The following is a 24,436-nucleotide window of genomic DNA, read 5'->3' on the forward strand; positions in this document are numbered from 1 at the left end:
TGATCCCTGCTGCTGATCGCAGCCAGGGACCCGCCGGCAATGGCCGACGCCCGCGATCTCGCGGGCGTCCGCCATTAACCCCTCAGGTGCCGGGATCAATGCAGATCCCGGCATCTGCGGCAGTACGCGCTGCTGCGGGGATCCGATCATTCAGAACTCCGCACGGAATTCCTTCACCTTCCTCCGTGCGGCTCCCGGCGTCTCCTGCTCTGGTCTGTGATCGAGCAGACCAGAGCAGAAGATGACCGATAACAGTGATCTGTTCTATGTCCTATACATAGAACAGATCAGTATTAGCAATCATGGTATTGCTATGAATAGTCCCCTATGGGGACCATTCAAGTGTAAAAAAAAATGTAAAAAAATGTAAAAGTAAAAAAAAAGTGAAAAATCCCCTCCCCAAATAAAAAAGTAAAACGTCCGTTTTTTCCTATTTTACCCCCAAAAAGCGTAAAAAATTAATTTTATAGACATATTTGGTATCGCCTGCGTAAATGTCCGAACTATTAAAATAAAATGTTAATGATCCTTTCCGGTGAACGGCGTGAACGAAAAGAAAAAAAAAGTCCAAAATTGCTACTTTTTAAATACATTTTATTAAAAAAAAATTATAAAAAAATTTATTAAAAGTTTTTTATATGCAAATGTGGTATCAAAAAAAATTACAGATCATGGCGCAAAAAATGAGCTCTCATATCGCCGCTTATACGGAAAAATAAAAAAGTTAGAGGTCATCAAAATTAGGGGTTTATAAACGTACTAATTTGGTTAAAGGAGTACTCCAATGGAAAACTTTATATGGGCAAACAAAGCATTAAATAAAGTTATATAAATTTCTAATGTACTTGCGCTGTCCAGACTGAAAGGATCCCGGTGTTCTTCTTCTTTCTGCTGCTCACCGGAAGCTCAGTAGTTTTCCTTCATTTGATGACGCTCGACTTCTTATTCCGAGCGCTCCGCCACCATCTTAGCCCGGTGACTCATACATCCCATGAGTCATCGCGGGCTCTGCCGGCCTCCTAGCCCGGAGTCGGCTACTCCTCCCGCAATTATATATTCATTTATGCTTGTTTGCTGAGCTGCCATAGGCTTAGCTCAGCAAACACCACCAGCCAATCTCCATTATAGACATGCGCATGCGCACATCGTTAACTCCGCTTGCCAATAACTGTCTTAGTTGTGCGCATGAGCACATCGTTCTCCGGCATAATCTGCGCACGCAGCCGTGGCCGAAAGCTCATTGGAGCTTCAGCTGCACGTGAGTAAGGATGTTTTTTTCAAATCTCGTAATATGAAAATGAGAGGGAGCGAAGGGGGCGTACCTTATTAAAATTTAGGAAGTGGGACTAGCAGGAGAGAAGCAGGGGGAGGGCAGGAGCTGGCCGGATATGATGAGTGGGTATTCTGGGAAATGTAGTTTTTAACCATGTGCTGCCCAGGCATATAACCCGGAAGTGACCGAAACTTCGGTCGGGCATAGCGCGAAAACGGCTGGGCCATTCCGCGTGATTGTAGGTGCTATGTGAAGGTATGTGAATGGGCTACATTTGGAGATTAGTTTGTTCTTTCTAGGGGGGCATCGGAGTTTTCCTTTAAAAAGTTTGTGATTTTTTTTAAGCACAACAATAATATAAAAGTATGTAATAATGGGTATCATTTTAATCGTATTGACCCTCAGAATAAAGAACACATGTCATTTTTACCATAAATTGTACGGCGTGAAAACGAAACCTTCCAAAATTAGCAAAATTGCATTTTTCTTTTTAATTTCCCCACAAAAATAGTGTTTTTTGATTGCGCTATAAATTTTATGATATAATGAGTTATGTCATTACAAAGGACAACTGGTCGCACAAAAAACAAGCCCTCATACTAGTCTGTGGATGAAAATATAAAAGAGTTATGATTTTTAGAAGGCGAGGAGGAAAAAATGAAAACGTAAAAATTAAATTGTCTGAGTCCTTAAGGCCAAAATGGGCTGAGTCCTTAAGGGGTTAAAGGGGTACTTCGGTGGAAAACCTTTTCTTTTTTTTTTTATCAATTGGTGCCAGAAAGTTTAACAAATTTGTAAATTACTTCTATTAAAAAAATCTTAATCCTTCCAGTACTTATTAGCTGCTGAATACTACAGAGGAAATTATTTTCTTTTTGGGAAACAGAGCTCTGTGCTGACATCATGAGCACAGTGCTCTCTGCTGACATCCCTGTCCATTTTAAGAACTGTCCAGAGTAGGAGAAAATCCCCCATATGCTGCTCTGGACAGTTCCTAAAATGGACAGAGATGTCAGCAGAGAGCACTAGGGTCATGATGTCAGTAGACAGCTCTGTGTTCCCCCAAAAAATTTCCTCTGTAGTATTCAGCAGCTAATAATTACTGGAAGGATTAAGATTTTTTAATACAAGTAATTTACAAATCTTTCTGGCACCTGTTGATTTAAAGGGTATGACTAACTTAAACTCTTCCTCCTGCATTTTTTATTTACTTCAGAGCATAATTTTCACATAGATCCTGTAAAGATGGGGGTACCAGCAGGGATCTCATGGTGGCAGAGTGCAGCATGGCACTTTTGACAATCCTGAGGCTAATGAAAAATCTGTAATAGGGCCCTTAATCTACAGTGTATTATTTAGAATACTGGTGTCTTATGTGTCAGAGTGCCCATGGGGCCCCCTCAAGCATCATGGCCCAGGTGCGACTGCTACATCTAGATCCCTATAGTTACGCCCCTGTGACTAAGCACACCGTTATGGCACACTATCAGAAGAATCATATGATAAACGTGACTTCCATTAATATATATGGGAGTACAGCACAGATGTTTTTTGGCGTGTGTGTATGTAACAAATGGTTGGAAAGCCCATATGTTTAAAGTGCACAATTGAATACCACTGAAATCCAGGCACAGTTCCATGTAAACATGTTTAAACGTTTTTGTCAAGTTTCCAATGTTTGGCAAACTGATGATTTTTCAATCTGCACTTTTGGCACTTTTGAGTCTTCGTTATACTATTTTACAAATTAGTGAGATCTAGAATAAAGGATCCGTTTTGTAGTAACTCAGTTTGCTAAACAAGACTAACCATACTAATTTTGTACAAAACATTAGATAACGGAAACATTTTATGGAATAAAGTGAAGATCTAACCTCCAAACATGTAAATGGTAGAGAGTATATTCTAAAGTAAACAATATCTGCTGCTGGTCTTCAAGCTACAATAATGTTATATGACAACATACTCACAGCTAAGTATTCAGTTAAAGTGGAACTCCGGTGGAAAACATTTTTTTTAAATAAACAGGGGGCAGAAAGTAAAACTGATTTGTAAATTACTTCTATTTAAAAATCTTAACCCTTCCAGTACTTATCAGTTGCTGTATACTACAGAGGAAGTTCTTTTCCTTTTGAATTTCTTTTCTGTCTGCCCACAGTGCTCCCTGCTGACACCTCTGTCCGTGTCAGGAACTGTCCAGAGCAGGAGAGGTTTGCTATGGGGATTTGCTCCTGCTCTGCACAGTTTCTGACATGGACAGAGGTGTCAGAAGAGAGCTCTGTGGTCAGACAGAAAATAAATAAAAAAAGGAAAAGAACTTCCTCTGTAGTATACAGCAGCTGATAAGTACAAATCTGTTTACAAATGCATTAAGAAAATAAATAAAAACACATGTGATTAACATGAAATACATTTTTGATCATGGATGGAATCAGAAAAACTTTGCAATGACCTCAATTAAAAATGCGTCATCGCAACACATGGTATTGGCTTTTACAACATGCTGGTACAGCATGCCACAGTATTATTATGCAAAATAAGTAAGTAAATAAATAAATAAATAGACAAACTGTCTATGCTGTGAAATAGATCATGAATTAGACTTTTGTATTATACTATACAGGATCTATAAAAGGATTTATTGCTTTATATGTTTTTACATATTTTGTATACAAAAATGGCAATATATACCTGGAAAGAGGGCCTACATATACATTAGTCTTTATAGCTCAGTCTCTGATTTCTGGGCACTAGCCAAACAGAATTTGTAGCAAGAGCATTTAATGTATGTAGACAGGAGGCAAATAAAATTATATTTTTGTGGGGTTATATAAAAGGTCATAGCTAAATATATTCTGACCTCTATTGGGCCGGAAATGAATTTCAGACAGCAGACCAGTTACTCAAAATATATTCAGACCCCCTTTTATTATCAAACTCCAGACCAGGTCCCTATAATAATTTCAGAAGGGATATCTGAAAAAAAGTATTCAGACAACAAACCAGATAGGCTATATAGCCTCTTTACTTTAAAGTCTAATAAACTCTGTGTTTTGCTTCACTGGGAAAAGAAGTTGCGTGGGCCACTGGTGCCAGTTGCTTTTCCAGGACTTTCGACATCATAAAGAAAGGGGAATTAGAGCCGTAAGAATCCTGTGGTTTGGTGATCCAGGGTGGCGTTTGCTATAGACTAGTTTCATTTGGGATCCTCTTGGGTGGTTTCTGGCTTGTGCGGATTTCGCTCGGAATTGGTGCAGATTCAGTGCGCAATCCTCATGCTGAAAATCTGAAGTGTGAATGTGAGTGCGGAATCCCATTAAAGTCTATTGGGCTTTAATTTAATGTGGAATCTGCATGTGGAAATTCTGCCGTGTGAACATAGCCTAAGGGTACAGGATAGTCTCTAGTACCCTCCTGGCTACCCTTCCTTGTCTGTGTCCAGCATTCAATGTCATTAACAGACTACAGAATTACTGTATACTGTATGTTTAGATAACGTGTCTGCTGCCATTTCCTAGGCCCCAGTTGGATAGACTGTACATGCATCTCACTTTTTCTGTCCATCTTCCTGATTTCCAGCTCATAGCAGTGTCAGTTCTCAGAATTGTTAATTTCTTCTGCATACTGCACAATAAACAGTCAGGACTGAAATACAGCTTCAAACCACTGTATTCTGCTTAAGCAGTCAGGTACTCTCCGGAGCAGCAGAGTTTTGCTATGGGGGTTTGCTTATGCTCAGGACAGTTCCAGACAGAGTTGGCACCAGAGAGCCCATTTTTCAGACTGGAAATAACTACACAATTTTCTCTATAGCATACAACAGCTGATAATTACTGGAAGGATTAAGATTTTTGAATAGAAGTCATTTATAAATCTGTATAACTTTATGGCACCAGCTGATATGATTTTTTCTTTTCTTTTGAAGTACCCCTTTAAACATGTATCCTGTCAAAGGACCAACATTGGAGTTGTGCTTTTAAGAACTCTAATCTGTGATTGTTGCCCCTCCCCAGACTGATCTTTATAACCATTCCTTTCTAACATTAAATTTTCCTGACGATTAGATAACGGCCAATGTTGTACTTATTCACAAGGAGGTAGTTGAGAAGAAGAAAGTAACTACGGGCCAGTTAGCTTGACATCTGTAGTAGTAAAAATTATAAAAACTCTTCCATAAAAAAGGAATAATTGAACAACTAAAACCAGCAACTTGATGGACCCAAACCAGCATGGCTTTACTGAGAGCAGATCATGTCAAAGTCATCTTATTAATTTATTTGACTATGTCACAAAAGTACTGGATTAAGGTGGTGCTGTAGATATGTGGACTTTAGCAAAACCTTTGATATGGCTCCCGATAAAGAGGGGATTACTGACATTACAGAAAATTGTGTTTGTTAAGTTGTAAACCTTCCCAGTAGTGCTGGTTCTCCCACTTTTTTTAATATCAGTATTATTTTAATAGAGCTGTTTAAGATATGAAAGGCGAGCTCGAATTAGTGGCTGTAGGCAAGAAATACAGTTTCACTTTTAGGCTATGTTCACAGTGTTTTTACAGGTATATTTTTTTTGTAAAAATGCATCCACAAAATAGTGTCCATGTTTTTAAACATTAATATGTTCTATGTAAGTCTATGTTAAATTGGTTGAGCACAAAATATGTAAAAAATGTGGATGCATGTCAAGTGTCATGTCACTTATTTACGTGATTGCAAAATTGCGACCACATTTTAGATATTGGGTGCACATACAACCACTTTCCAGTAGGCTTACATAGAGCACATTAATGTTAAAAAATACCCAGAAGATACCCAGAAGATAGTCTCAAGAGGAGCTTTAGTTATTTGAACCAGTTTCAGAAGCTTTAAATGCTTCATTATCACAGCTGATATTGGACAGTAGGTCGAATCTTGCTGTGTAAGAATAAACAAAGATACGTCAGATTCCTGAAAGTGATTCCTACTAATAGGATTTTGAGAGGCATTGGCAAGCAAGTGTACAGCCAAATCAGCAGATTGCTTAATGGCACTGTTCACTTCTCAAATATTCCTAAACATATCAGTATCTGTAGGCAGACCTTTTTGGACACTGCAAATGAATGTGCAATAAACTACACTTTCCAATGAAGTAGGACCTAGAAGAAAAACATATACTACATGGTATAGTTTTTGTTTTTTACAATAGGAGTTTATGGATGATGTGGCCTACTATATACCAATTCCTAGAAAACCGTCCTTATACTTTATATACCTCTGACATAGACTCATATTCATTAATTTCTCCTTTCATGTGGAAACCATACACCTTAGGCCCCTTTCACACTGCCATTGTGTCCTGTCGGAAAAGGTCCGTTAAGCACTTTTTTTTGTACCTTTAATGTCCGTTATTGGGACGGGGCACAACAGGCAACAACGGGTCCTGACAGATCCAATTTACTATTATGGGGTCTGTCAGGCACCTTTGTTTTTTTGATGGGAGAAGTCGGAGAAAAAGACGTTGCATGGTGCATTTTGTCTCCCAATATTATCCCTGTGTTCCCTGACGTCCGTCGCACTGCCATGTCACAACGGTAGTGTGAAAGAAGCCTTAGTCTTGTCTGAGTAAGGATCTGCCTTGTGTTATCCGGTAGGTTAGACGGTGGAGATACTCTCTAGTAGTAAATGGTCATTCTTGGTTAGTGACATCAGCTAATGCTTTGAAAACATTTTTTTTTAAATCAACTGGTGCCAGAAAGTTTAACAGATTTGTAAATGACTTCTCGTAAAAAATATTTACCCTTCCAGTACTTTTTAGAAGCTGCATGCTACAGAGGAAATTCTTTTCTTTTTGAATTTCTTTTTTGTCTTGTCCACATTGCTCTTTGCTGACACCTCTGTCCCTGTCAGGAACTGTCCAGAGCAGCATAGGTTTGCTATGGGGATTTTCTCCTGCTCTGGACAGTTCCTGATACGGCATCAGGTGTCAGCAGAGAGCACTGTGGACAAGACAAAGAAGAAATTCAAAAAGAAATTGTAGCATACAGCTGCTAAAAAGTACTGGAAGGGTAAAGATTTTAATAGAAGTCATTTACAAATCTGTTTAACTTTCTGGCATCAGTTGATAAAAAAATAAAATAAAAAATGTTTTCAACCAAAGTACCCCTTTAATCCACTTTCAGTTGCTGGAAGGTTCTCCACATGTGTACTATGCTATTTGTGCTGGTTCTTTCGGTAGGCAGGCATCTTTGGTAAAGTTGTGAAGGTGATAGCTGCTCGGTCCCACATAAAGCCTTTGTTGTCTTCCTGGAAATGTAAGCTTGCGCTTCAAGCTACCACCTGCTGCCAAGCTTAGTGCCTCTCTGCTGACCTCTCACAGCGCCTCAGTCTCTCTCCGCAGTTGCTGAGGCAGTGAATGCTTGAAAATGCTCACCTCCGATGTAGACTCAAAATGTAAACAGAATAACTTTTCAGAGATGTCTGTCTATAAAAGAGTTACTTAGAACACATTATTGGTTTAACCAAGTTGTAGTGAAGAGATGGCAATTGTCAGGAATTACTTTGCAAACAGCGTGCTTGCTACATCCTTCCAGGGTTTGGTGCAGAGAGATTTGAGCAGCCATTGGGTAAGCTGTGTGATCAGACGGTGGTTAATGCAGGTGATGCTAATGGAGAAACATATTAAATCTCAGTCATACATCAGTGCATGAATGAACAGAGTTTTTATATACACACTCCTGTTTGGCAGGGCCGTACTCTGCGGCTTTTCAGGATTGATGGAATGGTTGTCTTGGAAAAAAAGGCAGAGAGGGAAAGAAGCCTACAGGGAGACAGGAACCACACAAAAGAGGAGGGCTTCTGGGACTTAACCGTATATGTTATGTTTCATGTGCTGATTTAATACGATGCGATCATCAATGGAAATGACAAGCAAAGGTTAAATGTTTTCAACTGTTCAAATAACTGAGCCTAACAAAGATACAGAAATGGCATTAGATAAAAGTGAAACTAAAAACTAGACCTGTTTTACATACTTGGAATACGGATGCTGTAGTAAAGATAGTGTCAGGGTCTAGTGCAAATGTTAGGATGCTCTGTCCAAGCCAGTACTGGGGAAAAAAGGAGAAAATATTAGGGCTCAATTTCTATACAACAAAATAAGTAAATATCATATAATAGAGATATAGGCCAACATTATCATTGTCTTTAGACTGTTTTTTGTGTCTACAAAAGGTGCAAAAAAGGCAGAAGCAGGGTTTATTTGCGCCTTTTGGTTTACACATTTCTGATGATTTTGAGTTGTAATCCACTGATTTTGGCAATACACATGATATGGAAGGGGTTTATCAACAGCGCCTTTTTGGGAAAAGGCGCAAAAATGGCGCAAATCGACTGAAAAGTCTCTAAAACTACACCAGCCCAGACTTAGCTTAGCTTTTTGGAGTATGTGAAGAGAGAAATTTCAGAAAATGTGACCTGCACAAAATTTATCAAATGCTCTGTGACCATTTAATAAATTTGGTGCTCCTACACATTACCAGCACACAAAAAAAGGTGTAGAAAAATGCTTCACTTACACCTACAATGCTAAATGCTTCACTTACAACTACAATGATAAATGCCAGCCATAAATATTTTTCATCTAATATGAACAGTCCTGACAGTTCTAATAGGAGATAAAAATAAATAAAGCTTTTTCTTTGTATAATGAAAAGATATGCAACTTTCTATTCTTAACTACAGTCTGTTTGTCATCAGTAAATTCAATTATTTCTGTTTACATGCAGTGCCTGAAAACACATCCTAACCTAAACCTGTCCCCACACTCAGGATTATTAGGAGACAGTCATGTGGACATGATCAAGACAGGACATGATCAACCCTTAAATGTAAACACTCAATGTTTCCATTTACCAATGGCAAGAAGGCATCTGTCATAGTATGAAGACTCATATGCAAATAAGTTTTATTACAGCTTATACACCTATGTTATAGGGCTATGGATCAGGCACTCATACAAGTTTATGACGCCATAAGGTGTTCCCCTGTTGGATTCTGCACCATGTTCCATCAGATACAGTTGGCTTCTGTATTCAGTATTCTCTAGTACAAGCTTTACCTTGCATACAGAGGCACCATACAGGATAGATTTCTGATTGTGGTAACATACAGGCCACAATGTGACCTCATTCACTGTCATTGGCTGTGATACAGCTGCATGACATAACTCATCTCATCTTTGTGAGAACTATGTCTTATGCCCACAGATTTATTACAGCATCACTCATGTGTTGTAAATTAGAGTCAATAACAGGATCCTGCTGTATTTATCCGTTTCACCACGGGTATAAACAGTGGTTCAAACTGGCACTCACCTCAGCCTGGAAAAAAATATGATTAAATAAAACGATAGGCAGTTTGTTACCAGATAATGCATTTCGAAAGGTAGACTCTTTTCTTCATCAGGTCCATAACATTACAACATGTATACAGTACTAAAATAGTGGCAGCGATATATCTGACCTGGAAGGTCATACTAATCTATTTGACCAAAAAGGTCATCCCAAGGTAGAATGCAGTGTACAAAGCCACCATACAAAATGAAATTTATACAAATAATGAACAAAGTAACTTGAAAAATAAAATACAAAAGGCAAAATCATAAATATATATATAATGAAATCACAAAAATAAGATGCAAAAAATATATAAACAGGTCATGTTAAAAAATGGAAGACTCTATAACGTGATTTCTTGTAAGAAAAAGATAACTAAAAACCTGCCATAGAGTGTAATGGGGTCTATAGTACAGATAGGAAGTCTGTCAGCACAGCCTTGGTTAAACCCAGAATGGAGAACACTGTAGAACTTTTTCATGACAACACCATAAGAGCCAAAGTAAATTCTCAATGACATTTATATTGGTTGGGTGAGTAACACGTTACTAAGTGCTCAGCAATATATTACTTACAGACCAAATATTACTTACAGACCAATCCATTATATGTTATATTATGTTATCCAGATTTCATGTAGAATTGTCTCGATAACAATATTTATTAAATAGAAATAACATAGATTGGGGACAAAGATATTTGAAATGAAAATGGCCTCTAAAATTATCTCTCCTACTTGTCTGACATACCACTGAGAAATAAATATTAACTCATTATATACATACATTCACAGAAAGGAAAGGAAGAGGGAGGGTTCTATTCTTGTGACTGTCAGGGACAGAGGTAAGGTAAGTAAAGCAATAGGTGACCAAGTGAATGGAACTATTTACATGAGAGCTGATAAGGTTGACAAGTACTTCATGTCCAAGAAACAGAACACAGAAGAAACATGCAACACAGACTGCTGAGTTTATATAAGGATACAGAAGCACAACTAGATTTTAATTTTTGGCTGAAGGAACATTCTAAACTCTGTGTCAACAACTAGTTAATGTGATGCCCTAATGTCAAGACAACTGGTCAATGTGATGCCCTAATGTCAAGAGATGAAGCAGTGTATGTAGCTGATGGATGCACTGTAATGTAGTTTTCCAATAGTAGCTAAATGTACACATACTGAATTGCATAGAGGTTTCTCCTTTTCTCAAAAACTTTCATAGAAAATGTGATATTTAAGACAAAGAACAGTAAATAAAAACAAAATACAGATTACCGAGTTGGTCTTTGCCATGTATTGTTTGGCATGACCAATACTGAAAATATTATTTGCCTAGTGAACATAACATCCAATCTGTACATATGAAATGCTGAATAAGTAAGTATAATGGTTCTCTATTCTAAAATGGCCAACATGTAGCACATAATTCTAGTACTTCCAAATTCACAAGCACACCACAAAAGTTATTATACAACTATTGCAGTCCAGTCCATTTTGGTGTGTATATTTTTCACATTAAATCATTTGTTTATATTGGCAATTTTACTGAAAGATTGTGGTAGATTAAGCGGACCTATATGAACAGATTCCACCTATAGATGCAGTAGTTAAGTGCTAAAACTAAATTAACTTTTAAATCAACTGGTGCCAGAAAGTTAAACAGATTTGTAAGTTACTTCTATTACAAAAAAACTTAATCGTACCAGTACATATCAGATGCTATATACTACAGAGGAAGTTCTTTTCTTTTTAAATGTCCTTTCTGTCTGACCACAGAGCTCGCTGCTGACACCTCTGTCCATGTCAGGAACTGTCCAGAGCAGGAGAGGTTTGCTATGGGGATTTTCTCCTACTCTGGACAGTTCCTAAAATGGACAGAGGTGTCAGCAGAGAGCACTGTGGTCAGGCAGAAAGGAAATTCAAAAAGAAAAGAACTTCCACTGTAGTTTACAGCAGCTAATAAGTACTGGAAGGATTAAGATTTTTAAATAGAAGTAATTTACAAATCTGTTTAACTTTCTGGCACCAGTTGATTAAAAAAAATGTTGCCAGTGGAGTACCCCTTTAATATAAAGTGTATGACCAGTTTGAGGACTTCTATTTGTCAGTGAATGTGAATGAAACCTTAAGAAATCAATTGAGAGTACAGAAATGATTATGTCACCAGAATGTTTATTTGTACTATGTGGAACACAAAGGCAGGGATGAGGGGCTGAGAATGGTGCTCTGTGCTTATCTGCAAATACTGCTTGTGAGTATGCAGATAAGAGAGAGTGACTTTGGATTTAACCTTGGAGTTCCTGGGCCTTTCACATGGAGATATCATTCCAAATGTACTAATCTACAAGAAGTACATTTAACTCACTTATAACTTACATTTGTCTATGGGGCTCATTAATTAAAAATATACTTAAATATTAGTAAATATATACATTATTTGGAATAACATATGTTGTTTTTTCCCCATTATTGTAGGTGTATTGTCTACTGCTTGATAAGTAAACATCAGTATATCAGTACAGCACAACAAAACAGATAGTTATGACTAGGCTGATATGGTATTATGTTTAACTAGGGAAACCAGTAACACCTTATAATATATGTATATATATATATATATATATATATATATATATATATATGTGGTGGACCACTGGTGTATGGCGGGACCACGGGTGTAGCGGTGTGAGTGGTGGGATCAGATGGTATTAACCCCAAGTGTTCGTGATGCCAGTGTGTTTTTGCGTTCCAGAACACCACACACCCCAGATTCTCCGCTATCCCAATTGCTAGAAGGGAAATGAGAGTCCACAACCAGTTATGGTCAAACGGAGGCTTTGCTGAGTATAAGACAGATGTAATTATCTTCACAGCTAAGGCCAGAATTCCCAGAGAGGTGGCCAGGACCCAGAGGACCTTGCAGCTTGCTGGACCAATATACTTGTAGTTAACTTGACTTGAAATTTGACTTGACTATGTGCAGGACTTGACTACTTATAGTGACAGCAGACATAGACTTGAGACTTACTGGAGAGAATGTAGCTTTTGGGGTACTCCAGATGCTGATCACTTACACTGAGATCTCTGGTGGTTGCTGTGCTCATTAGCAGATGGAATCTCCCAGAAATTGTAATGGCAGCCCCTTTATATAGTGGGGGGCTGGGCTAAAGCCCATTGGTCAAGCTGTGGGTCATAGGTTAAGCTGATGCTCTCTGTGAGAACATGTGACAACAAATCATGTGATTGCATAACATAACATAACATAACATGTGACAGACTTACACAAGTCCTTGAGATCTCCCACAGGTCCTATACATAGGGATCCTGTCTAGGCATTAAAGTCATATACACACCTTTATAAAACCAACAGGGGGAGACCTTGCAGGAGAGCCCCCAGGTCACTGAGGGGCTCAACCTGACAGGGCCTAAGGGTAGTACAGGACCATGTCCTGTACTGGGACATCACACATATATATATATAGTGTATAGTTTAACAAAATGATCACAATTATTGACAATAGAAATATGTCTGAAGATAACATTAATGTCATACCTAATGGGTGGGAGAAATTCTAATGTGATGCTTCAGTTTTTGTTTTAACTATAAAGTATAATTAGTGAATTCCCTCTTCTTCTTCATTTCTACAGATTGTTCCATTCATATAAGCACATGAGCAATGGCATTGTCTTGAAATATGTTTTTGTAACATAAGAAAACTGTGCATACGTTTAGTTTGGCCAGTTTAAGTATGGGTTGTACTACAAATCAGAGCTTGTATAAAATAAATTGTATAGAATAAAATTGTAAAGGTACCATGCACTAACCATGGTACCATAGCTATCTAACAAAAAGCTCACTCAGCCAACAGATATTTTTTCAGCTTCCTCCATATACATGAGGGTTCACCTCAGCCGAGTGTTCATGTATTCTGATATGAGGGAGGAGGGATAGGAAGCTGCAAGATGTCTCTGGTGTAGGCTTAACTCTTGGTATCAGACAGTTAAAATGCTTTATTATCAGTATTCAGCACATATCAGCTAAGTAAATGCTTTCCCTTTTGGGATCCTGACATGGGGGCATATCTCAGGATCTACTGGACATATTTAACATATTTAAGTAAGTAACCCCTCATTGGTCTCCTGTTCACCCACACTATAACCCCGTGTATTAGCTTTATTGTGGGTGAACAGGCCGATAATTTTCCTTTAACCTCATATATTTAGAACTAATTCCTAATTATGTAATGTATTTAAAGGGGTTCTCCCACAAAGAATATTATGCTTAAGCATCAAAGAATAAACAATGAGTGGTAATTATCAATCAGTTTAGACTGCTTTTTTTGCCAAAATTTGTCGCAGGCAAAGTCGCAGGCAGGCATTTCATTTAGACAGTTAAAATTTCCTGACCATGAAGAGATCTTATTTAGAGCACTTTGTGCAGTGGCCACTAATTGATCACATGCAACTTTTTGTAAAATGTCGCTAAAAAGTTGCCCGGGGCCAGATTTATACATTTTCACAGGGCAGGTTAACCCTGCTTTATAGAACTATCTAAATAGGTCTATGCCAAAGTTAAAGTCTGTGTAACATTTGATACAATTGTCGCATGGCCGCCACTTCTATGGCAGAGCAATTCTGTAGTCATTCATCAATGTCTGTGTGACTATTGATAAATTTAGAACACGTCTGCCCCTTTTTCAGCGACATTTGTGCTCTAAACAAGTTCAAAACTCACACCGGTCTTCATAAATGTCCCTCAATATGTGTATTGCAACCCATTAAAAATCACTCAGTGTTATTTATAAAATTGACTTTCACCACCTGGGTTTCAAAAAGAATAATAATGTGCATGACCACCTAATGAATGGAGTGCTGGTGGACACACATGCTCAGTCATTCTCCCCACAGCCAGGCCTCTGTGTACTGATCCTCAATAGACATTGCTTTCTGCTTGTCAGGGAAGGAGCTCTGAAGTAACTTGGCAGTATAACTGAGAAGGATGCTCCTTCTCAATGTGTTATGATTGGAAACATGGAATGGAAAGTAAGAAGAGACATTGAGGAAGATTAATCAAGGAAGAATGGTTGAGTTGCCCATAGAAACCAATCAGATTGTTTCTTTTATTTTTAAAAAGGACTCTGGAAAATAAGAGAAGCTGATTGGATGCTATGGGCAACTCAACCATTCTTCCTCTACACAGGTTTTGAGAAATCTCCCTGTATATGTTTAGCTGCTAGAGAGGAAAGGAGACTAATTTTGTCCAGAGCCTCAAGCAGCAACACCACGTAGGACACATGGAAGCTAAAGATGAAAAAGGAGGTATTTTAGTTTCAGAAACACTTGGCTACTAAAGCATTTCAGGACTTTTAGTAGGAAAAATATTCATAATATAACCCCTTACGAAATGAAGTAATCTTAAACTATAGTTTGGTAACCTATACAGAAAAAAATAAAGGTTTTCCAAAATTCGGTCTATCGGTATGAAAGAACTGATGGATGACCCTCATTAGCTAAACTGACTTGAGCTTCTCAATTTATATGAAAAAAGAGACAAAAGAGACATCTCTTGCAATAAACAAAGGATCAAATCCAGCTCACATCCACTATTGGATAAGAAGTTCCAGAGACAAAGAGAGATCTAAGCAATGAGAAGAGCAGAGGGCAACATGAGGCCGGATGGAAGTGCAAGCAGCTCCTTCCAAACCTCAGTCACTCTTGCAGGGGTTAAGTCACTCTTCAAAGACTTCTACAGATAAGTCCTGCTTTGAGCCTGTATATTTATCATAAGACAACAGGCAAATTCTATCAGCATCCGTTAGAATGGTTGGAAATTCCATTTCGACATATCTTGTCTGCTTTAACCCTTTAACCTTCATATGCATGTAGATTATCCCTGAAGATGGCATAACTTTTGATGCTGTAAATCATTTCTATAACAAGTGAGTTACAATCTAAACTGCTAGATAGTTGGCAGTAGAGTGGTTAAAGGTATTATGAGCAATCTTACATTCCGCCCCTCACGCTAGCTCTGGAATGTTAGAGTACAGAGATATGAAATTTTAATTCAAACAGATTTCCTTAATTTTTTTAAAATTGTGGCTTCTAGTAAACAATGATACATCTCTTTAGGTGATACTTTGGTTTTCACTCTAGAATTCATATTACTTTTAGTTAGAGAAAATCATAATAGAATAACTGCTGAACAAAATGTGCAATCTCAGTGGTTTATGAATGTAAGAAATATATCAAGACCTTAGAAAATGTTTAGTGAGCAATATATATTTTGTTAAAATACATTGTCTGTTTTTAATGGAAACATATCTGTTTGTGACACTGTTATAGTTTATGGTCATGTGTAGCATCTGTGATGTATATGTATCAAAAGTCAGTGGCAGTCATACCATATGTGCTACCTCTGTAGTTGCACAGGGGCCCAAGGGATACAGTGATCCCTTAAAGGAGTTAGGGGGTTATCTGACAGGAGTTTATATATATATATATATATATATATATATATATATATATATGAATAATGCTTATTCTACATTGCGATTCTCTTCCTCAGCCCAGAGTGTGTTTCTGTTGCACAGCCAATCAATGGCCGCAGAAATGTCCTTGCCTCGGCTAATGATTGGCTTAGTGACAGGAAGAGAATCACAACTGGGGACCAGAGCAGGACACCCGAGGCACTGTGAGAGCACTGGAGGTAAGTAAAAGTTAATTTTTTTATATAATGTACAATGGGCATTTAAAAAAAAAAAAAAAAAAAAGAGAAAAACCCCTTTAAGTTAAAATGGCCTCAGGTTTCAATATTTTCAACATACAATGGTCTTTTCTGGAGTCAAAATCAAACCCAACATACAGTAAAATGCCAGAAACAGTTCAGATCATGTGAATAACTGGAAAATCCGGCCAATCAGAGTGGGCATTTCACTAGTAAAATTTCTGTATTATTGAGGTGCATGCACTGATTTGCTCTCCAGTAGCACCTCCCTCTCTAGTAGCACCTCCGTACAGTATAGTGCACTACTGTATGGCTCTTCTCCTGAGACAGAACTAGCTGCTTCCTTGGACACCTGGTGAGGATGGCTTTATATTGTATCTCTACATGGTGCGTACTGTAAAGAACCTTGAAGAACCTCCAGTCCTCTATGTTTAATATGATTTATAGCTTCTGGCAACTATTTCTGACTTTTGTATGTGAGGACTTGCTTTATCTCAATTACCTTGTTATTTTTCTTTAATCTCAGTATTTTTCTTGTATTGGGTTTACAATTTAGAGACCTTGGAACCAATTACTAGTTTTCCACAATGGTTTCAACATGCAATGTTTGCCCTGGAACCATTTAATATTGTAAGTTGAGGGACCACTGTACTTTATCACCATAAAGGGCATGTCATGGTGGTTGCTCTATTCTGAGCTACTGAAGAACAAAGAGTCCATATACTATTTTCTCACAGAGGCCCCCTGCCATATGTTCCTATGCCTGTTATGGACACATTACATTGAAAGCATAACTCCAAAGTTGTAGAGCTCTACTTCACAGCAAAATGTTATTGACCAGTTGCCCATAGCAAACAATCAGATTACTTCTTTCACTTTTCAGAGGCCTTTTTTTTTTTTATATATATATATATATAAATTACAGAAGCACTCTGGTTTATTGCTATGGGCAACTGGTGAACTTTTCCTCGGCACAGGTTTTGATAAATCTCCTCCTTGAACAGTAACATTCTGGAGCCCCCCAATGTTCGTTCCTGGGTCACTCTTAAAATTTGTGCTGGTAACAGTATGATAACCATGCAGCAAAATCATGTTTCTATATATGCAGGCTTGCTCTCACTTCCCAGTCCCTACTTGATTGACATACAGTGCTCTGTACGTCAGTCAAATGGTTGTTGGGAGGGGAGGGTGTAGCATTTGAGCAGCTTGGCCTCACTTCCTTGAAACTTGGATGAGAAATAAGAAGGTGATTTTACAAGTTTGGCAACCACCATCAGCCCCAGGAAAGGTACAGTTTACTTTTATACCCTAGCAGCTATCCAACTGTGCCTGCAGGTCTTAGCAACAAATAGAGCTGACAGATTCCTTTTAACCACTTAAGGACATAGAGCATACAGGTAAGCACTTGTCCCCGGGGCCTTAACGCACCAAGTCGTACCTGTAGGACTAAGTGACCTTGAAGTGAGCGCAGGAGCATCGGCTACCATCAGTAGCTGGACACTCACTGCTGATGACGGGCAGTGTCAATTCTGCCGCTGCCTGTCATTGACCCTTTAGACACCGTGATCAATGCTGATCACGGTGTCTATACCGATAGTAAAATTTGCTGGTTAGCTCAGTGGAGATTATCATACAGCTAAAATGGCAGAGGAGGGTCCCCTTATCAGCCTCCTGTTGCTGACTTACTGATGCAGACTGGCTTAGTCAGGCTATATCAGTGGACCACCAATCTCACTATATAATGCTTTGCCATAGGCATAGCATTATACAGCGAATGCCATCTAATGAATGCATCTAAAAGTCCCCTATGGGGACTTAAAAAGTGTAAAAATAAAAATAAAAATGTCTCTAAAATTATATAAAACCCCTATAAAAAAATAAAATGCCCCTTATTTTGCAAAAAAAGAAAAACCTTCTGTATCGCTGTGTGCATAAATGTCCAAACTATTAAAATATAATTTTATGATCCTGCATGGTAAATGACGTAGATGTATAAAAATACCAAGCACAAGAATACAGATTTTTAATCACATCTTATATCAGAAGGAAATGAATAAAAAGCGATCAAAAAGTCCCATCAAAACAAAAATGGTACCAATAAAAACTGGGAAAGATGAGTACAACTTCTTTGTCTGAGCACATTTGCTCATAAACAACAGTTTCTGTAAAATCCCTTTAAAACAACCGTAGATGTAATAACTTCTTTGGCTAATAGACCATACACATAAAAAAATTGCCTGAGGCTTCATCTAACTATAAACTTTTATAAAGTTTTATCTCTCTCTCCCTCGTTCTCTCTCTCTATAGATATAGAGCTGAGAGTGGTGTAAAAAAAAAAAAAAAAAAAAAACATGGTAAAAAAAACATAAAAAATAGTCATACTTACCTCGACTAATTCCCTGCAGTTCCTGGTCTGACATTATCATGTCCCTGCTTATTCCTCCAGTGGAACTGTATGCTTACTTAATTGCTAGCCACAGCGGTGTCCCTCAGTCAGTAATTGGCAGACCAGGCAGTTCCTGCTGAGATGGCTCATCTCAGAAGCAAGAAGAAGCAGTGACAAGCAAATCCCAGATCACATGAGATTGAGAGTTGTGGGGGATTGGGGAGATTAGTATGACTTATTTTTATACCACCCTCAGCCAAAAATAAACATTTTATGTCCCCCGACAATTTATTTAAGCCATCAGCCATAACTACCTTGACTTGTACATTCAATGCACACTCAGATTGGCGCAACATGTTTCCTACTATAGGGTCAGTGGGATGAGCAATTGCTAAACTAATCCAATTCCAGTAAATTCCTGGGGAAAAAGAATCAGGTACATTGTAATCCAACATGCTTAATCCTTATTTCCCTTTACAGCAGGTGTGAGGGGATAGTTAGGCTGCCAAGCCCGCAACAGTTAGCACCACAAAAGCACCACAAAAGCGGTCTGAGATTACGCAGTGTATTTCCTGCTGCTGCAGATGATTATGCGCAGTGTGAAATACGATGCTTAAGCGGTACGTGGGATCATACCCTAAAAGTCAGCATAAAAAAAATCCTAAACAATTATTCATGATCCTTTGCATCACATGAATTGCTGGAGGAATTACTTTCATTGCTGTTTCTTGGTTTAGACACAGTTACATAGTTTCTTATTCCAGCATCTTAGGTTTGCCTGGTCTGACACTCTTCAGGGTCTTTTACGTGGGGTGATTATCAGCTGAATGAGCCAACTATTGCCCCATATAAAGGACAACCAGATGATGAAGAAGCAAACACTTGTTTGTTGGCTGATCACTGGGATCATGAAGCCCATAAAATCATCATTTGTTGACAGCACATCTCCCTGTGTAATTGGGGAATGTGCTGCTGACACTGATGGAAGTAACTGGCTGCCCTCCTTTTGTGAGGACATTTACTGTCAATAATTGGGCCATCTAAAAGGTACTTTCTATACAAAAACCTTCTTCCAGTCTTGACCCTTGCCTCATATGATGCCACATCACAAAAATACCACAATTTGTACCTGGGTTTCAGATGACATTCTCTTCTGCCGGATATACAGGACTGGAAGTAAACAAAGTTCCTCAGCCACTGAACACAACCTGGGGGACAATGCCAAATATGCAAACAAGTATAAGTATACAGTGTTGTCACATATTCAGACCATCGCGTAAAACATCATTGCTGGAATCCAAGGAGTAAAGCAAAATTTACCTTAATGCTACCTTTTACATAAATGAAAGACTAAAGTATTAATAATGGAAGCTTTTGTTGTATTTTCTTTATTGTTATGGTCATTTTACCCAATATATCTGACTAAAATTGATAAAATGTTATTTACTTAACCCAGGGCTGTTATTAGTATAAATCTCAACCAAATCTTATGTGACTTCTATCTATTACTTTACATACATATCTACTGCATTACTAACAAAAAAGGTTTTACAAATGCAACATTTCTACCTGACAATGTAAGCTTGAGACACTGTTAGTAACTGACAGTGAATTATCTGCATGGTAGATACGCACAGAGAGATGCATCATCTCTACAGGCTACAAAGAGTCAGAGTGTAACGAAGCATGTAGTTATTGCAGCAAAGTGGTGGGAGGTGTGGAGGGAGACTGGGGGTGGGGTAGACACAAGGGGGTAACAGCCATGCCCCTACTGTGAGAAGAGACTGAGGGAATAGGGTAGCATGCCCCCCGAGAGCAAAAGTGCAGCAGTAGCCTCTCAATTAGAGTCGCTGTAATGAAATTAAAAGCCATTAGATCATTCACCGCTGAGGCCTGCAAGTTACCTATATGTCAAAGGAATTTGGCTAAGCCAACAGGATGAGAGGGGCCTCGTGAGCTAGGATGTCTCCCTTTTTGCAGTGACTGGCGCGACTTGGCTTCTACTGACGCCAAATGCTGTAGTGGTGATGTTCATATAGTCATCTATTTTAAATAATGAAGAAGACATTCTTTGCGCCTATGTATTTAAAGATTAAAATTTTTTTTTTTACAAGACTATCCTTAGAATGCAGATATATTTTAGTTTTGTCTAAAAATACAGCTTCAAATCCAACCTAATGTTACCTATCCCCATAGACCTAACATAAGATATTTACATCCCATAACATGAATATTTACCTCCTATAACATCAATATTAAAGGGGTCATCCAGGAAAAAATTTTTTTTTTATATATCAACTGGGTCCAGAAAGTTAAACAGATTTGTAAATTACTTCTATTAAAAAAATCTTAATCCTTTCAGTACTTTTGAGCTGCTGAAGTTGAGTTATTCTTTTCTGTCTTAGTGCTCTCTGATGACACGTGTCTTGGGAACCACCCAGTTAAGAAGCAAATCCCCATAGCAAACCTCTTCTACTCTGTGCAGTTCCCGAAAAAAGCAGAGATGTCAGCAGAGAGCACTGTTGCCAGACAGAAAACAACCACTCAACTTCAGCAGCTGATAATTATTGAAAGGATTAAGATTTTTTAATAGAAGTAATTTACAAATCTGTTTAACTTTCTGGACCCAGTTGATATATATATATATATATATATATACATATATATATATATAAAAAAACGTTTTTCCCTGGAATACCCCTTTAACTCGTATGTAACTCGTATTTAACATGTATTTTCAGTGTGATATTCAATCATGCGCTTTTACAATAGGCATGCTGGCATTTACATGAACATGGTAAAGTATAACTTTCTGGTCATAACTTACATCAGAATAGATGGGAGAGGAGACATGTAAATCATTCCTTCTTGGGTAGCCAAGCATCCACAATATACAATCTATATTTGTGTGACAAATGACACATGATAATTCATGACCACAGCAAAACGCTAACCAGACTATGGCATAGTTACACAAATTTATAACAAATCATCTAAAGCAAAAGTCCCAATGAAAAGTCTCTAAACATCAACTTCGACAAATCAGCACCACAAAACAGGGTAAAACCAGTGATAAAGTCCCCCCAATAACTTTTAAAACCAGATAACTCAACGTTCAGGTATGTTAGTTCTCATCAGTGCCAGGTATGCAACCATGTGGCTTAGGGTTTGGTGAGATGCATGCATATATTTAACACAGTGAAATTATTCTTCATGACTATTCTTTAACAACATATTAACATTTCTTTTCCCTCTCTAGTATATCAGTCATGTTACAGAACACAGTTACTGTAGAAAGCTCGGAGGATGTGTGATAAAGAGTTAATTTTCCTTCTAAAATGTCTATTTTTTTTTAAACTGCATTGAAAGAGAGGGCAAAAGCCTACTTCTGCAGCCTGGCACATAGCCCTAGAAGTGGTTATTCTTCCAAATTCTGTAACTTTATGGATTTTCCTATTCAGAAGTGGAAATCTTTACAGTTATAAATAGGGGCAATTGGTGACATCAGTTAACCCTTAACAGAAGAAAGATAGAATGATGTCACACAATACCTTAAAGTGTACCTGTCATGTAAAAAAAAATCTTTTGGCATGTCCAAAGTTTTCATCGGTCATGATCTGTGTGCTGAGACCCCCATCAATCAGGAGAATGAGCAGGGATAAGCATGCAGTAGTGCACTTTACTCCTTAGCCCTTAGCAATCTTTGTCTCACTGCCCCATAGACTTATATAGGAGTATTGAGAAAAAAATAATTGAGAAAAAAATCATGGGGTGTATCAATAGGGGCATAGATGCCCACTACAAGGAAATAATTCTACCACTGTACAAATCACTAATCAGACCACATATAGAATACTGTGTACAGTACTGGGCACCAGTGTACAAGAAAGATATAGTGGAGCTGGAGAGGGTTCAAAAATGGGCAACAGAGTAATACGGGGAATGGGAGGACTACAGTACCCAGAAAGATTATCAGAATTAGGGTTATTTAGTTAAGAAAAAAGAAGGCTTAGGGGCGACCTAATAACTATGTATAAATATGTCAGGGGACAGTACAGAGATCTCTCCCATGATCTATTTATACCCAGGACTGCATCTATAACAGGGGGGCATCCTCTACGTTTAGAGGAAAGAAGGTTTCTACACCAGCACAGACGGGGTGTAGAAACCTGAGGAGGTGGTCATGGTGAACTTGGTAAAAGAATTTAAAAGGGGTCTGGATTCATTTTCGGAGAATAATAACATTACTGGTTAAGGATTCTAGATATATAGGGACAGAAGGGATTTATTCTGACTGCCATATTTGGAGTCGGGAAGGAATTTTTACCTCTAGTATGAGGGTTTTTTGCCTTCCTCATTAGGGTTATAGGTTGAACATGATGGACTCTGGTCTTTTTTCAACCTTATGAACTATGTTCCTATGTTACTATGAGAGCTGAGGAATAAAACGTGCTACTGCGCTCTTCTCCCTGCTCGTTCTCCTAATTGGCGGGGGTTTCAGTACTGAGACCCCGACCAATAAAGACCTTTTACACATTTCTGTGACATGTCAAAGGTTTTGTTTCAAATGATAGGGACACTTCGAACCACTTTGTACAAAAACCCTCTGTATCAAGTGTTTAATCATAACTAACTTCACAAAGATTGGTGGGGTTTACACCTGTTTCACTGTTGGTAGGGGGAATACTGTATACCTCCAAATTGTATGTCCTGTAAACCAAGCCATAATGTGGTTACTACTAATCCACACCATAAAATTGTGGCAAAATGTTCCACCTACAGCCTAATACCAAACATTGTTATTTTCTGTACTTTCTCTGTTTTTTAGTCTTGTTCATTTTTTTGATTTTCCAGGTTTTGGCATGACTGGCTGACCACTTTATGTTAGGGGATATATGGATCAGGCATGCTGATTTTTAACTTCCTGATCCTTTTGTTCTTAGGGAGATAAGAGGAATATAGCAGCAGTTCAAGGCAGCCATACACATAAGATATCTGACACCTCTTTTTCTGTACTCATCAATATTCTGTGATCAGGATAAAGAGAGGGATTGTAAGCCACTGCCAGACATATCTGATGGCAGCTTATTTCTCTAAGAACAGAAGGAACAGGCAGTTAAAATTTAACATGTCCAACCTTCTTTCCCCCAACATCACTTTTAGGAGGCAAAATCGGGAAGCAGCCATACACATTTGATGGTTGTCTAGCCCTGCCAAAATCATTGTGCTCAGTCAACAGATGTCTAATGTATATAGTCCTCCTTCCAAGGTAAACATTTGTGTATGGGGGTACTGGGGAAGATGGTTCTCAGATGAACAGTCTTAACAAAATAAAAAAACTGGATGTCCAGCACCAAGGTTCGTGCAAAACAGGTTCTTTATTGCTTAAAACGCCATAGCAGGGGTCATAATGTGACGCGTTTCAGGTGCGTTAGCACCCTTAATCGTACATTAATCTTGTACGATTAAGGGTGCTAACGCACCTGAAACGCGTCACATTATGACCCCTGCTATGGCGTTTTAAGCAATAAAGAACCTGTTTGCGCGAACCTTGGCGCTGGACATCCAGTTTCTTTATTTTGCAAAGTGGTGCTGCCTCGCACAGTCCGTGCGCCTGGGGCCTCTGAGGGTGAGCTGAGAATTCCATACATCTCCCGAACAGTCTTAACAGTATGGCTTCCTTT

The 24,436-nt window shown here is 38.4% G+C and overlaps 1 protein-coding gene and 1 long non-coding RNA gene across 3 annotated transcripts in view; one reads left to right on the forward strand and one right to left on the reverse strand.

Moving 5' to 3' along the window:
- LOC130280291 (uncharacterized) overlaps nt 1-1,186 on the reverse strand; it is a 36,100-nt gene extending 34,914 nt beyond the window's left edge. For both annotated transcript variants that reach the window (XR_008846021.1, XR_008846023.1), the window contains exon 1: nt 846-1,186. This is a non-coding gene — a long non-coding RNA (uncharacterized LOC130280291). The remainder of the gene's footprint in view (nt 1-845) is intronic.
- The window catches only part of TBX5 (T-box transcription factor 5), a 77,432-nt gene that overhangs the window by 32,996 nt on the left and 20,000 nt on the right, over nt 1-24,436 (forward strand). The gene's annotated exons all lie outside the window — the stretch shown is intronic.

This window comes from Hyla sarda, chromosome 1 (assembly GCF_029499605.1).
Source record: "Hyla sarda isolate aHylSar1 chromosome 1, aHylSar1.hap1, whole genome shotgun sequence".
In the NCBI taxonomy this organism is placed as follows: domain Eukaryota; kingdom Metazoa; phylum Chordata; class Amphibia; order Anura; family Hylidae; genus Hyla; species Hyla sarda.